Source organism: Ambystoma mexicanum, chromosome 5p (genome assembly GCF_040938575.1).
Source record: "Ambystoma mexicanum isolate Mex_15411 chromosome 5p, UKY_AmexF1_1, whole genome shotgun sequence".
Classification (NCBI taxonomy): Eukaryota; Metazoa; Chordata; class Amphibia; order Caudata; family Ambystomatidae; genus Ambystoma; species Ambystoma mexicanum.
In genome coordinates this window covers 852,177,107-852,194,803 of record NC_090930.1, presented here as the reverse complement: position 1 = coordinate 852,194,803, position 17,697 = coordinate 852,177,107, and the positions used below count along the sequence as shown (strand labels likewise).

The window sequence follows — 17,697 nt, the reverse complement described above, 5'->3', positions numbered from 1 at the left end:
AGTGTTGGGAGCCATTCTCAGAGCATACATTCGTTCTTTTACAGTCACTTTCCTATCCAGACCCATAGCACTACCTCTCCTGATACCCTCCATAATGCAACGATTGACCCTCAATCATTCCGTTGGCCTGATGATAATATAATGCAGTTTTTTTGTGTTTAATACCACACTTGTACATGTATTCTTGAAAAATACTTCCCGTGAACTGTGGGCCATTATCCGTCAACATACTCCTTGGTAGACCCTCCCTTCCAAACACATCTTCCAGGAATGCCACTATGGACACTCCTGCCACATCCCTCATGATTTTAAACTCTGTCCACCTCGAGAACATATCCACCAGTGCAACAATAAAGTTGCCCCTGCCCATATCTACCGGTCCTAAAATGTCCATTGCCAAATCCTGCCAAACACCTTTGGGACTTTCAACACCCTTCATTGGCTGTGCAACTGCAGATATGTTCTTTCCTGACTTGGTACAATCAATACAACAACCTATTACCCTCTCAACCTCTCGGTCTAGTCCCGGCCACCAATAATCAGCCTTGATCACCTCCTTAGTCTTATACGTACCAATATGACCTTGGTGTGCCATATAAATGAGCTTTCTCCTCAGACAACTAGGCACAACTAACTTGTCCCATCGATATACCAAACCACCCTTCACGGATAGTTCAAACCTCACCTCCCAGTAGGCCCTTTCATCACTAGATAACCTCTTTTCAGGCCAATCTCCTCCAATGAATGAGATTATGCGTTTCCACATATCGTTCACAGCAAACGCATTGATCCATTCCTCTTTGTGTATTACACTACCTCCAGTGGTAAACACCATAGCCTCAATTTCATCATGTCCATCGATACCATGTTCATCTTCAACTCTTAACCTTGAAGCATGATCAGCTTGTATGTTGTCCTTCCCTGGAACAACTTCTATGCTAAACTTGTGACATTGTAGTCTCGTGACCCAACACGCAACTCTTCTTGACACTTTGTCCAGTCCCTTACTTTCGAATATAGCCTTCAATGGTTTGTGATCAGTTCTCAATATAAAGTCTTGGCCCCACACAAAGTTTTTTAACTTTTCAATTCCCCAATTGTCACGCTAATTCCTCTTTTTCCAAAACTGAGTAATTGAGTTCAGCTCCCCTCAACATTCGTGAGGCATGTAATACCACCGTCTCCAATCCATCCCTTCCAACCTGAGACATCACCACCCCAATTCCACTCTCACTCGCATCCACCGCTAGAATAGTCCTTTTTTTAGTGTCTTACATAGCCAAAGGTTTAGCCATGTCAATTTTTGCCTTCATTTCTTGAAATTCTCTTTCACATTCCAAACTCCAATCAAACTCTACCCCTTTTCTCAAAAGTGCCCTCAGTGCAGTAACTTTGTCGGCATAATTCTCTATGAAGCGATGATGGAATTCTATTGTCCCCAAGAATGAGCGTAGTTCTGCCTTATTCCTGGGGGATTGCATTTTCTTTATACCATCAGCTAGCTCTCTTTTTGGTTTCACACCCTCCTCAGATATTTGATGGCCTAAATATTCCACTACCCGAGTGGAAAACACGCACTTCTCACCTCTCAAAGTAATGCCACGGGCCCTACATATTTCCAACACAGTTTTCACTTTTTTCTTTAGATCTTCTTCAGTATTACCAAAGATTAATACATCATCCTGAAAACACCACACATTGACAATACCTTTGAACAATCCATCCATCACCTTTTGGAAAACAGAAGATGCTGAGATTAAACCAAACTGAATGCGCCTAAACTGGTAAATACCATCATACGTAATGAACGCTGTGAATTTACGTGACTCCACATCTAGATTGATTTGGTGATAGGCACTCGCCAAATTTAACTTAGCAAAACACTTAGCATTGCCAATCCTGCTTAACAGCTCCCCCATGTTGGGTAGAGGATGTCGGTCTGCTATCACACAACGATTTAATTCTCTGAGGTCAATGCACACCCTCAACTCTCCACTTGGCTTTTTAACGACAACTACTGGGGATATCCATTCAACAGCCTTAGCTGGCTCGATGATACCTGCTTTCATCAATTTCTCCAACTCTACACTCACCGCATTACGCATGGATAACGTTAATGGTCTAAGTTTAGCTGCTACTGGTTTACTACCATCCTTTAGAGTTATTTTATGGACCATACCTTTGAGGCAACCAACACCTTTTATTAAAAACATCAGGATATTCAGCAACTATTGGGCAACACATCCAGACCATCACGCTCAGATTCCTTCCCTACATTTAAAACTTGTTCTTCGCTATTGGGGTCTAATCTGATGCACAAACCCCTTTGTTCCTTCCATCCCAACAACGTCTCACCATGCTTTGTGACATACAATTTGCCACATGTAACCCGGTCTTTGAACTTAAATCTTGCCATACAACATCCCAAAACCTCAATTTTGCTTCCATTATACCCACCTGGTGTCTTGTCTGACGGACTCAATTCATTCATCCTCCCACCAACCACATTTTCATATACTGCTTTAGACATCAAAGTAATCTTTGAGCATAAATCAGCAAGCATTCTAACCTGACTCCCATTAACCTCAACCCATGCTGAGGGGTGCTCGCACTCATCCATCTCTTTACATTGAACCATATTCACCGTCACTATTTCACTATCAGAAACTTCATATTCCTCTGATGATGGTCCATCAACTTCCTCCATTACCATCGTATTTCTCCCTGTACCTATGTTATAGTTAGAACAACAAATCTCAAAATGCCCCCATCTCTTACAAATGGTACATTTACTTTTCCTTCCCGGACATATCGGTGATGAAGATAGGTGGTGGGAACTCCTATGACAAGTATTTTATTAATGATATACAAGTCATAAGCCAGAGACCCCCAACCCTCTCCACAACATCAATCAACTGACAGTACTCGAAGGATAACATTCTAAATGAGATTGCCATAACATTCCACATGGATCTAACAATTATGTCATGTCATTCTTCTTACTAAGCATCCTACTAACATTATATACAACCTCAGTGTAAACTGAGACATTATCATAACACACCCCTACAGGTTTTCTTAGACGAATGAAGCAGGAAGTACGAATGATGTATGATTTATATAAGGGGTTGGGCTTTAACGCCATTTCTGACACCAAGCATTTAGAAACATTGTACAGCTGGTACTCCAATATGCGCACTGCAGGAAGGAATATAGTCAATGAAAGCTGTTACGTGTGTGCACTTATCGCACGCATCAGAGGCTCCTAAGGTTTTAGTTCCACATCCAGTTCCAATTATAGAGGCACAATGCCTAGTACATCTTGCACTATGAAGAATAAAGGGCACATTCCAAGCTCACAGCTTGCAGTTGAGGAGCATTGATCTAGACCCAGCGTTATTCAATGGCTACACGAAATACTACCAGTGTCTACAAGTACCATATTTTTCCTTGGGACGTTACTCAAATGGCAACGACAAATGGCCGGTTGCCACAATGACGTGCTCGGCAGATGGACTGATAGAGTACAGCGGAGAAGCAATATCCCAAATAGAAGACTGTGTGCGCAAATATGGTCCCAACACACCACATGGCTGACATAGATTGCAACAATGAAGACACCAGTGCGAATACATAGAGCCATAGACTAGTTCCTGTTGGCGCAAACACACAGTGCAACCACACTCTTGTGATCCCTGATATGACGAAAGGTACGGCGGCAGTGATGGATTACTGCTGGGTTTGTGGCCAACAAGCCTACTTGCACCTCCCACCCTCATGTAGGGGCAAGCGTACACTGGCCACCCTGCACTCAGTGCTACTAGTAATCCTGTAAGAACACCTAAAGGGGGAAGAAATGCCCGTCAAGATGCCAACAGCCATTCCAGCACCTAAAGAAGCTTGCAGATCACACAGGAATTTGGTATGCTGCCAGAAAAAGGACGATTTCAACAGCGGGGAAGAAAGAGGAGGTCGAACTACATATCAAAAGACTCTTCCACACTGATCAGAGGAATACCTGATGAGTATCGACTTTTTTAGCTCAGCAGAGACTTTCTTTTCATCTTTTTTGGCTCCTACGGTACAAGCAGCTGCTGCACTTTTATACCCCCGGAGGATGCTGAGAATGGGGCACTATCCCGCGCCATCGAGGTGGTGCACAATCTAGGTGTTCAAATGAAGAAGGAAGGTGGAGTTCAGAACACGGATTGGCTATTGCCTGCCTTTGAGTGGTTCCGGTTTTTGTATTCTTCTTGGTCCTCTTCTACACGTGCCGATTGGGTCTCCGATGTTGTTAATATAGTCCCTAATAGTGCAAAGATGATGGTATTAATTGGGGGATCTAAAACACCTTCCCATACAATAAACAGCAAAACTGAAACTAATATTTCTGGGGTTATGTCGGGTGGGGATGAGTTTGTTACTGTCGAAGTAACGAAAGGGGGGAATGTTGGGACAGAGCTAACGCCTTGCTTCATTCCCAAGCACCTTAGAATTAGGCAAGACTTCTTTTGACTGTCTCATGCAAATATAATCACACACAGACATGGGTGGGCACTAAATGAAGATAGTTATTTACACCTTATATTTAAATACTATCGGCTGAATACATTTGTAAATGTTTTTCTATTTAGTTTTAAAATCTCAAAGCACGGTAGAAGTCAAATATTCCCCCTCCCTTCCCGGAAGGAATGTGGCCTGCGCTACAAATGGATCGCAGAGTATGCAGTGTTGCGTCACTGAGGCTTAAGCTCTGGCAGAGCACACGAAGTGGCTGAGCAGCTGTTTGCTGTCTGTCAAAAGCCCATGTATGCTAAATGGGGATTTTAACATGCTCAATGCACGACATGAAAAATTATGAAAAACAAGAGTGTAAGGGAAATTACAGGACCAGATAAAAATATTAATCAAATGAATGAAATATGGAGGCATGACGGGAAAATGTGTTTATATATAAATGTTCACAGTATAGCAAAATGATAAACGGGAGCTACAGTGTATTCTTGCCTAGGCTAGCAATATGTTAAATAGTATGTCCTAAACAGAAATCCAACCAAGAAGGAAGACTGGAGTATCCTTTGTATGGAAATAGGACTGTTTTTGATTGAGCCATGCCCATATCCAGAGATGCCACTACAGCAAGTTAACAGTATATAAGGCTCCTGCCTGGCACCAGTCTGGAGGAGCTTGGAACGGTTAAGGGACAGAATACACTGTTCAGGGAGCAGAGTTCTTTGCCCCATCCTCATTTCTGTAATTATTAAACTTGTTATCCTTGCAAGATGAGACGCTTGGCCTTGCTTCCCTAGAGGGGTGCTTTTTCTCTGGTGTGAGTGTGATTAGGGGTACCCGTATAATTGGGGATACCCCTGTAAATTGGGCTACCTTTAAGTGGTGAGCCCATGACGTGATCTCAGTTTTATCCCCGTACTTTGGGAAGCCACCGGCCAGACCCCAGGAGTCGCGCCCATCTACAGAGACCGGTCCCCCAAATAAAAAGAACACATGTACACTGACCAGTTTTAGTAGGAGCCATTTTAAAAGGAATCCTCTCCACTCACTGAATCAGGGCGTGGCTCCAGAGAGAAAGGCAGGTCAGCTTCGTAAAGAAGGAAACTCGAGTGAACAACGCACATGTGAGTATATTCTTGCAAGTGATAACAACATGGCAACATGTATGAATGTATGATAGTATGGTGATGAGAATGATAGTATGGTGATGTGGATGATGTACAAGGTCAATGGAATAGGACTTTTGGTGATGTGTTATGGAATAGGATTTCAGGTGATGTGTTAAGGAGTAGATTGGATAGGAGGTGGGTTATGTATTGAAATTGCCGCATATTGTTTTCTACTTTTTCTAATGGAAAAAGGGGACCTCAGCATATAAAGACTGAGAGGAAAGGGAGCCCCAGGCTATAAGGACTGGGAAGTAAGGGATCCTCCGCCATAACAGATTGAGAAGGTAGTACTAGGCGTTATTCTTTTATGACGATAAAAGCAATTGGATCAGTTGATCTGTATTTTTGTGTAATAAGCTGCAGCATAGCAGTAGGGTGTAAGTGAAGCAGTCGGGACGCGCGCAACATTGTGGAGGAAGAAACTCCAATAAAACACGTGCATAGGGTTCCTCCACTGTATTGTGACGGAATAAATGAAAAATGGATAGAAACAAAGGAAGGGGGGGGTGTCCTGCTCCTGGCTAGAGCACGGCTCCAAGAACAAAAGCATGCTAGAAAAAAATGTCCATCTTTTTAGCAGCAAAATCTAAAGGAAAATAAAAGTATAAAAAAGAAAAGCGATTCTAGATCTCTGGCAATTATTTGAGGATATGGAAGATAAGGAAGGTGAAAAAAAGATCCAATGTAAGGGGATATACCCTGTAACACATGAACCTGCAGTAGGGTATACAAACCCAGTCTATAAGCCGCCAGTGGTAGAGAGGGTGTCGTCAACAGGATTATCAGGATTAGCAACTGGGGGGCGAGGGGGACGCAAGAGCTTTTTCACCCACACCTCCAGATAACCCATCCACCAGCGCTGACATATTCGTAGCATCAGTCTACCCAGAGGGTCCACAAGCAGATCTAAATGAGTTTTGATCATTGGAGGAAAGGTTGGTCAGGTTACAAGAACCTGAAGAAGTATCCCCAGAAATAAGGGTACCGGTGCAGAAAATAGGGGATTGGAAGTCTGGAGATTTTTTTGGCTAGATTCTGGAGGAGCTGGGCACGATTAAGGGACAGAATACACCATTCAGGGAGCAGAGTTCTTTTCCCTATCCTCATTTCTGTAATGATTAAACTTGTTATACTTGCAAGATACGACTCTTGGCCTTGCTTCTCTAGAGGGGTGCATTTACTCCGGTCTGAGCGTAATTAGGGGTACTCTTTTAATTGGGGATACACCTCTAAGTTGGGCTACCTTTCAAAATTATAAGAACATATTAGGGATTCATACTTCTTTCTTATGTGCATAGATGAAGCCATTTTTATCTTTTTTGAATACATGACTTTAGTGCATTTTACCAATTAAGAAGGCCCATATACAATTAGATTAGATTTTTGGCTAATTGGGAGCAACCATGCTTATTCGTTTTAATTCAATATATTAACTACATATCAGGATATATGACTGCTAAGTAAGGGTCCTTACAAGGCATAACAATATACATGAGGGTTGTTGGGTATGAATTAATTGTAATTATTAGTCAAGTTTTAACAAAAGTATATGTTGCCAGTCTTTCCTCTTTTTTGTTGTCATACTGGTTTAACCGGAATATTTGATTGTAAAGAGACAATCAACATTATGTGCTATATCCGAGCAAAAGGTATAGGTAATATGTAAAATAGATTGTGCCATTCGAAACCTTTAGGTAGAAACAAACGTGTTGTCAGGGCAGATCAAGGACTGATGTAATTAAGTGAAATTGGATTCTGCATTAATTAGTTTGCTGGACAAGGCAAAACCTTTCAAGAAATTGATTTTGTTTATTGTACGTACCACAAGAATTCGTCATAATATACATATTCTGATGTTGATCGTATGTTCCATGAATAGAAGTTCATTCATAATAAAAACTGATATATTGTGCGTCAGTGCATGCCTAATTTCATAAATTGATTCTACACAAAGTAAACTAATTGTGATGCAACAAAAAGCGGACACATGCCACTTGTTTTACGCATGTGCTCTTTTCGAAGGCTGTATGTGAATCCTTTATTGTTCAGAAATAACAAAAGGAGAAATAGGTTTTTTATCATTTAGTTCTTATAAACACATTTTATTAAAATGTGTTGTATCATTTTTACAAAATACTTAATATTTGTAACCATTTTACATATACATTGAGTGTTCCTATTTATGATTCCTTTTTCTCATCAAGAATTATTTGATTACTTTGCAAATGTGGGGTGAAACAAAGGCCGGCAGGATATCTGTTCTTTTATTGCATTAGGCTTGTAGTCTAATTTTCTTGGTCTTAAATTAGGTCAAAGGTGTCCTGATATATTCTAATGCTCCTTGTGCAGGGAAACATTAATTTACTATGAGATACATGTGGATACAAATATTTGTTACTTGTATACCATTAGTTTGTAGTACCTGAATAGAGTTATTATTAACAGTTTATGTACACTAATGAAATGCTGCAGTAACATCACCACATAATGTGCGAGGGAATCCAAACGAAGAGGGTTTTCCAAATTGTTTCTTTACAGAAATAAGAATTCTTTAGGAAAAATATGGTAAATGACGCTGCAAATAAATATGTGCATTGTATACCTAAACCAGTGCAATATTTGTACATGCAATGAAAAAAATGGAAAATAAAAATCTTCAAAATGTGTTTCTAAAAAAAAAACTGTTAATCCTAAATCAGTGGCAAAATGTTTGCACTGACAACAATGAGTAATACTAGGCAAACAAAGCCTGGATATAATCTATGGAAATGTATAACCATGTAGGGCTAAGGACAATCTACCCACTACCCAAACAGGTAGAAAACAGGCAAAATATCATCCAAATGAGCGATTTAATGTACAATAGTATTTGTTTGTAAACCCTGGATCACCGGAGTGGCTCTGATTCTTCTGCCATATGGGTTCATATAATAGACATGGGGGACATGTACCTCTGGTCAGAGCAAATTCTTCATGTTTCGTAGCATTAACCGCAACTGCTGTAAATGGCATGTGTTCGTTGAAGAAAAGAGGGTGCTACCTTGAACATAATAGATGTAGGTTTGATGGATCATAAAGTGTTATGAAGCATTGACTGATTGTTTTCACTAAACAACCTGGAAAGACAATTGTTTAGGCATTCTGGGCAATGGATGAAGTATAGAAAATGTAAAGTTGAAAGAGGAGATTGGCAGCAAGGCAGAAAACATTCAAGAGTTTGCTTGTGTGGTTATTCTTTTGGAGCAAAAGCATACCGCAATGACAATTTCTTTTCTTTGCCACAGCTTGATTTCTAATGTTGTAGTCCTCTGGTTTGAACATGAGGGTTGGCGATTTCATTAGCCACATTGCTGTAATAAAGAAAAGGTACAGGATGTGTACATTGATGAGGTCTGCCATTTCCATACAGTTTGGTTGTAACAAACGAGCATTGTAAACCATGTCCTTTTAGCATGTTTTGTTTTTCTTTTGGACATCTCTGTTGAATTGGAGTTATGTTCTTTGATAGTGCAGCTGTCAGTTTGATTAGGAATGCTAGATGAATCCGGGAAGCACGTACTGATTACTGAGGGAGACTGTGAAGGACAGAAAGCCGTAATCCTACAGGTAATGAAAAGAGAGAGGAGTCCTCAGTCACGTGGACAAGTGTTATAAAATCACTGGCTGTGTAATGACAACCACATGAAATGTGGCTTGATGACTTTGTAGATATAAATATGTCCTTGTAAGTGAGAGATAGAGTAAATGAGGCTGCTCGCCAATTGGTTTCCTTCCCTGGGACAGTCTCTCGCAGATGGCAAGTAAAACATGAAGGTCTTTAATTAGTTTTGGATCTGGCCATTGCCATTGCTAGAAGGCTCTTTCTGTAAGATCTTCAAAACTGTTACTTACCAGCATTGCGCTTTGAATTGGAATTTGAGAGGGTTGCCTGTCAATGCTAAGACGCCATTGAAATGTCCACTTTGAGATTTAATTTTGGAACATAATCTAAATGTATACAGGGAGGGTATTGTGAGGGTCTGGGAGTAAGAGACAGACACAAATGTGGCATATTGATTGATTAATACTTTTATTCAAGACAAAATAAGAGGAGTTGGCGAAATCCCTAACTAGCCCCCCCTATCTCTCAGGAGTTTGCCTACAGCAACAAAACTAACTAAGGATACTCTGTGTCAGGATGTCCAAATTATACTCCACTGTCCTGTATCTAAAACCTATCCTTTCCGTCGCATGCTAAATTTCGGAAAAGGTAAAGGGGATAATATCTTTTTATTTGCCAACCTGCAGCTGCATCTTATGTTCAAAACAAAAGTTCCAAATTAAAGTTCAATCAAGGTGCCAAAAAGGTAAATAGAGGTTCTACAAGGCTTAGGGTTAATCCCCCTTTCTTCACAGCCTTTCCCATACTCCACCAACTTGATTCTTTATTGGCAGACCTGCTTCCCAGGGCTGTGACAAGGTAAAACAGCCTGGCTCTTTTATCCCAAACTGTATTGTACTTATGCTTAATGTGTTGTAGGTCCCAGACCTTAGTCCTTTACCTCCAGATAGCTGTTCCTTTACCCACAGCCTTGGTTCTCTCTCCTGCCAAGGTCTATGAATGTGCTTCATATTTACAAAGTTTGTACTTTCCCCTATTCCTGTGTGCGGTTTAGTTGTCTGCACCCGGTCACAGGCCCTCTCTTCTGGGACCCTCTGCCCCCGTAAGTATTCCTTTCTTCCCCCAGGTTACGGTCCCTTTGCCCTCTGGGTCTCACCAACCTTCTGACTGGCCACCCGTGTATCCGTCGGGCCATGGCCTTGATGCTCTGGTTGTTCACGGGTCTCCCAGGCGTCGGGACAGCTTCTCCCATTCTGCAGAGCCCTCTGCGGTTTGCGTGCTGTTGCAGCAAGTTGCCTCTGTGTCAGCATCGGCTGAGCAGCCTTGGTAACCGGCAGGTAAGCCTCGTCCTTTCTGCTGCACCTCTTAAATTGTCAGTCGCCCACGGGTCTGCCTCTCCTCTTCGCTGTTAGTTGCTTCCTCTGTGCAGCAAAGTTCTCGGTCGGTACCGAGTTGGGATCAAAGATGCCATCCTTCCCGCTGGATCTTTAAATGACAGGCATCCAATTGCATTAAGGGAAGGACTAAAACGTATGCTGTTGTTCCTGTGAGCAATCTTCATTGCTCGCATCCTCTTCCTCAGCACAGTCCTGCTATTGCTGCTAGGTGAGTGTTCTTTTCTTCAGTGGATGTTACTGGAGCAGCATAACAGTACATTGTGGTACTGGTTGAAGTGTACAGATAAGTGGTTTGGGTAAAGGTGGGAGGGTTAAGGGGATACTGTGTTCTCCCTCTAGTGTCAGTGTCCTCAATGGGGTCCTCCTTCTCCATGGGATCCTCCTGCTGAGCACCACCCCAAGATGGACTATCAGATGGTGGCCTCACCACCCTGGCCTCATGAGGGGGGCTTCCCCATCTAACACAGTGACAATACCTTGGGATTTGTCACAGTAAATGCTGATCTTGAAACACAGGATCATGCATGTGAAGCAGGTGCAGAGGGTAATCTCATCCTGGTGCCTGGTGGATGCAAATAAGAAGAAATCCATGAATGTGATTAGGTATCAGCACCTCCATATAAACCTATGACCCTGAGAAGAAATCCTGGATGGAAATTTTCACAGAATAAAAATTGTGAAAAATCTTATCCACAGGGACCACGAGCACTGACCTTGTTCCCCACTTGCCACCGATCTGTTTGCTGGGGTAGTGATGTCCAACTAAGATCTGCATTCCCCCTCACAGAATTGCGCCAGTCTGGTCTTCCCACATTGTCTCGTTGGCTGTGAACGCCCTTGCCAATTCTCCCCTCCTTCGTGCTGGAATGTCCCTGAGCCGCTGCGTATATAGAGTAACGCTATGTGCGCTGTGCGATATAGCCCTACAGTGATGTGCCCTCTCATCATTGTCACCCCATAGTCCACCCGTGCCCTTGTTGGCTTCCCATATCATGTCTCGGTCTGGGCTCTTCCCTGTGGACCAACAGGCAGGTCGACCCACTTCCTCGTCATCACCAACTCAGTCATCCGACCCGGTATCTCCACCGTCGCTGTCGATATTATCTTGGAAGCTTAAGCAATATTTGTCCACCTACCCACATGTTCGATACTTTAGTCTCTAGTACTTTCTGTCCCCTTTCAATCCCCATGTTGCTCTTTTCTATGCACGCATTGCTCTCTCTGCGCTCTTCTTTTTCGCCCCCCCCCATTTTCCGCTTCCTTGTCCGGTCTCGTTCTGCCCTTCCCTACTGCTGTATGTGCAAAAATTGTATTTGTGTACTTTGCTGCTGCTCTCCATTCCCTCGCTGGATATAATCTCTGGACTCCCGCTATTATGCTTTTGCTCTCATGTTCAAGAGGAGGGGCAGGGGCTGAGGGGGTTCTCGCCTGTGGCCTCTTGTTGGTTCATCATCCAGTGATGCCGTGCCTCATCCCCTCCATCGTCCTGGAACATTTTCCACAGTTCTAATATAGCCATTCGCTTATTCAATGTCTTCCCTGAAGACCTTGTGTATATGCACGTGTAATGGTTGCTGCACACATTTGGAGAAGCTCCCACCGCCCTGCCATTCACTAGGTAATTTACCTTCTGTGCTTCATGTTCATTCCGCGCTATATTTACAAATGTTGATCTTCTATCGCGAAAGGGACCACACATGTGCTTTAGGGGTGTGTCCCCCATGTTGCTGCCTCAATCACTTTAATACTTACTTTAATTTATATCAACTTCAAATAACAGTTCAGTTCACAAAATCAAAAGCCTCTCTGGCTCTCAACCAATATCCTGGGGGTGCTTCACGCACCGCCCTTCTGCAACTCTCTGCCTTCTCGGGCACATCCACTAACCTTGCGCATGCGCCTTCCCCGCACCACCACAAAACACTGCAACTGTCAATTGTTGATCGTCAACAAGTTCGGCACCACCTCTTGCTCTCCGAGTCCTATAAACAAACCTTACTGGTGCTGTCACATCTATTTTATTTATTTAATTTACATTTTAAAGATCTCACACAGCCCGCGGGCATCGAGGCGCTGTTACAGGAATTGTTTGTTTTTTAGTTGCTTAAATGTTTTTGTCTTAGTTGCGTATTTATAACGCGCTTAAACACCCAGAGGTTTCTAAGCGAAATCCCGTGGATCGAACCTGTATTGCTTTGTGTCGTCTTGCTTCCAAGGCGCGCACGCTGCCGCTGAGCTATCCTCCCAGGACAATAATGCGCAAGTGAAGGAAACTGAATAGTCGTTACCCGCCCACTCACAGAATTAACAAAAAACATTTCCCAGTAACACCACGACTCCGACAAATACAAACAAAATGTATCCACGGCCGCCTTCCTGCCTCCTAACAGGGGATGCCAATATTTCACATGCTCAATCTGTACCTACAGCATAGATAAAACACCTCTGTGACACTTTAACCAGAAGAACACCTTGCGCGATTCAAGCTAGCTTCACCTGCTAAGCCCTCTACACAGGGATACTGTCATCCATGACCCGAGCTACAACGCCCAACCCACAGGAAATCCAATATTTACAAACCTTTTGTCATCCGTACCCTTGAGTCAATTGTCTAGGCCAACTGCCTCAACTGATCACTTCAAGATCACATTTTCCCTAACCGCAAGCAATTAACATCCACCTCTCCTTCACCACCCAATATTCAATGCCACCCCTTACCCAACATCTCTTCACCACTCCCCCTATTTGCCGTATGGCTGAGTCAATACTTACACTCAGTGATCAGCAGACGTCACTCAGCCACCGGCTCTCCCCAATTAAACTCAGTGATCCGCTGACGTCACTCGGCCACCGGCTCTCCCCAAATCTGCCACTCCGCCCTTCTGGTCTGCTGGGCATCCCACAGACAAGATTTTCTCCAAGGGGACACCTGACAGCCTCTTCACGGGGTGCACCTTCCGTGTGGTCCTAGTTTTACATGGGTCACCTCGCAGCCCTCCAGGCGTTGCAACGGAAGAGACGGCGCAGTGCCGATCGAACGTAGTGAACCATCCTCTGCTACTAATTTGTAAGGTATGCCAGAGGACCGGGGGTTTGCACCACAAAATCACAGCTTAGCAGATTACCCAGGGCACATCGAACCATCCCCTGTCAATGACGGGGGACTCAGCCATAGGGCAAGTTAGAACTGTCCTTTATTTTCCAAACATACAGGAAATCCCAGAATATCCAGCAATCACAACTCCTGAGCTCGGGTCACAAGCTTTTATCCCATAATAATGTCACAATTCCTAACGCTTCTCAGAAAACCTAAGAACCAAACCCATTGGGTAGCTCGCATAATACCACCTATAGAGATCCCCTATAGGAGTTGTTAGATTGGCCTTGCCATGTCGGGTGTGTTCGCCTGAGACTTCCCCAAAAACGATCTATTACATTGTTGCAGGACTACCATTGGCCCTTCACACACCACCCCGGGATTTGGGCATCCTGACTGGCTGGAGCAGGTCTCCTCAGGCCTGGCACCCTGTTCTGTTTGCAGCGCTCAGTGTACCTTTTCAAGGTAATGAGAGACACTGTTCGTCCCCATTGCTGCCACTGACCTAGCCACCTAGCCTGGGAGAGTGCCTGCCAGTTGCAATGTTTGGTGGACAACACATGAATCAATTCTGTCTGTCTTCGCTGGGAACGGCTTCTCTTCCCACCTTAGGTAAATTGTCATTGTTCAGCTGGGCTGAGCTACGTGGGTGAGGACCGCAAAACTGAGCTTTTCGGTCTGCAATTACTGAGGATTTTATTCTGTTATTTTGCAGGTGGCTCCCTACCCCTGGAGTCAGGAATTTTCCACCCGCCCTTGTCTTTGGCTGCGAGCACTGGCTCTGCTCTGGGCGTCGCCCTGTAGAGTCTGCATCTCTTCTTCCCTTATTCTGAGGCCTATGGTTTCATGTGAAATCACTAGTTATTCTATGGTTTCCCTATATGTTCTATTTTTTTTAGAGGTTAGTAGTACTCAAGCCCTTCCAGGTTCCTTATACGTTCCTGTAGCTCCGTATGGTTAGTTGCAATAAGCGGTTGCTAATTGCTCCGGGTGAACATTGCTTTCTTGTATTTATGCGTTTGTGTAGTGAAAAAGGAAAGGATTCGGACTGTATGTATGTATGTATGTATGTATGTGTGTCTGTCCTCTATCTACAGAACAGTGTGTATGTTCTACGTGTATGTCTGTGTAACTTCGTGCTTGGATGCAAGTTTACTTCGTTACTAATGCTGCTATGTCGTGTTGTCACTAATGATGTCAGCACAGCTGGATATTTATCATTAGTCAGCCTGGTCCAGTGATGAGGCACCTGTATCTATGGAGAAATTGGCTGGATAGGGTATGGATGGTTCTCTAAGAGAATAGCTGTTCACATACGTCGAATGCACCGGTCCACCTCGGGGTTGGTCAAACAGCGACTGGCATCTCTCGTTTCTCATCCTTCGGGCTAAAATGCGCATAGGGGACATGAGGGCCATTCCAGGGAAATAAGTTGTATCAAATTCCCATAAATTAATCAAGGATGTATTAATCCAATCTTATACTGCATCATATTGCATATTATGATGTTGTGCCTGTGATACTACATGCCAACAACACAAGTGCACGTGACTAGTGTTTCGCCAAAGTGGATTTTTCAAGGCTGATCATTATTCATCCTAATATGCTTTATACGGGTGAATCATTCAATTATTGTTCTCGTATGAACAGGGTGTTCCGATAAATTGGTTCAATATTCTTATGCTTGGTTGCTTATGTAATATTGATGTAGTGGAGCAAATATCTTATTCATATTCAGTTTCTTTTCTTTGGATGGGTGTTCCCTTCCTTTTCATGGAAAATGGTAGCATTGCTATGCTACATTGGAGGTGTTTCATGGGAGAGAAACTTAGTGGAAGAACACTGCATGCTGCTGGTGCCACACTATGGAAAGAACTGCCACTGGCCCTCGGGATGTAGGAACACATATATGCTTCAGGATGATACTTAACTCGCCTCTCTTAAAACATTCTTTTATCCTGCATGTTTAGACTAAATACCTCCTTGCAGTAGTCTCCCTGCTCCTTTTTTTCTCCATCTCTGCTCTTCCTCACACTCTTATCACCCTCTCCTTGACTTCTCTGGTACAACTACTGCTATTACACTTACTGCACGTATTCATGCTGAACATGTCCCCTTGCCCACTTCCTTTATTTTCACGTGTTGCACTGTGTGTTTTACCCCCCTCACTTGCAGAATTAAAGGCACTACTCAGTAAGTGCTCTTGCGTGGGTGCCTACAAACATCTCTGCTGATGCACTGAAATCTTTGAGACTCCTCCTTGGGATGCACATCTTTAGAGGGGTCTGCTCCACCAGACCTAATTATATCATTTCACCCAGGAGAAAGCTGTTGTGAGTGAATAGATTGAGCCATCACGCTTTCAGAGGCCATGAAATTCTTAATAGGAAAAAAGTCTGTTTGTTTTTGTATTTAGAATCGAACCAGTCTTTTTTTCTTCCTTTGATTATTATGATCTTTTCCAATCATTACTGCAAAATCATTGTCGCCATAATTTTGGAGCAGAGTTGTATTCTGACAAGTTTAAACATGCTGCTTCATTTGCTCCTTCGAAGCCGTTCAAAACCATGCTGAGTGAATTTGTGTTGGGTAGGTAAACAATTACAAAAGCAAAATTCATCGACAGAGTTCGGACTGCAAATAGTATTATTCAGTGCCCCTCCGACTACTATGCTCTGGGAATTATAACCAGCATCCCTGACTTTCATGAGTGACTACGAAGTGGGTATTGCAAAGGTGGTTACCCAATTTCCTCTGAAAGCAATACGTTGGGGCCAAGGCAACCAGATTCGGCAGATTAGGAGCACTTGAAGAGAACACCGACCACTCACTGCCAGAAACTGCACTCGTGCACTTTGCAGCGATTCGTGCCAAACTGTGTATTTATTCTCTGCCCTTGGTGCGTGTCTGGGGCGATCTTCCGCTGTCAAAGGGCCAGCCACTCTTCCCCCTTCGACCATCATCTGGGTTCCTTAGTGATATAATGCGTATAAGCACAACATGCTGAAAATCATCATGGCAACAAAACCAAGTCTAAGCCTTTCCTGCCAGAAACTGCACCTGCCACGACTTTAAAATCCTGCACAGCGCAACACAAGCAATTCCAGCGGGTGCTGTGATAACATGGGCGTCAATGTCCTGTGGAAAAGATAAGCTTGCCAAGGATATGTAATAAATGGATGCGAAGGCTGGGTATTTCTGCTACCTCTGCGCTGATCAGTGTCTAGAATAAGTGTGTAGCTGGTATCTAGGCTGTGATCTTGTGCAGCCCCAGGTAGCGAAAAAGCATACCCATGGCCTTAACACAGTTGAACTGAATTTAGTGGGGTACACTGGAATTGGCGCTGGTCACCTAACACAAGTAGTCGGGCACATTTCTAGAAATCTTCTTTCATTTCGTCAACTCACGTTGTGTTTATTATGAGTGTATTTAATCACCAATGTGCCAATGTGGACCCCCATATCCTCTGCGTTTAACTGGTAAAAATTGTGCTTATGATGTTTGGTTGTTTAGCATTGAATCAGAACTAAAACCTTTTGTAGATATTGGTCTTTTTTATGTGTCGTCTATTCTATAGCTAGCTATCAACATTTCCAGAAATGTTATAAAGCACTATTATCAACTAAAGGTGTCTTTACAAGACCTGATATTGAACTTTTATTTCATCACGGTTTGCGTTTAAATCCCTGCATTTCACACCACAATTATAAAATAACTTCAGTATCAAAAATACATTTGTTTTACAGTAAGTTCAAAACCATTTGTGTGTAGACATTGCCGCACGTTGTTTTGTTTAAACACGTAACACGTAACAAGTAGAAAGGATACAAAAAGTGTTTCTGAATCCTATAGGACACTTTAAAAAACTTGTCTTTAATTAAAAGTGCAATACACTTAGTAAAAATCCATGTTAGTGGAGA

The 17,697-nt window shown here is 43.0% G+C and overlaps 1 protein-coding gene across 2 annotated transcripts in view; it reads left to right on the top strand.

Moving 5' to 3' along the window:
• VPS41 (VPS41 subunit of HOPS complex) overlaps positions 1-17,697 on the top strand; it is a 1,668,740-nt gene that overhangs the window by 141,891 nt on the left and 1,509,152 nt on the right. The gene's annotated exons all lie outside the window — the stretch shown is intronic.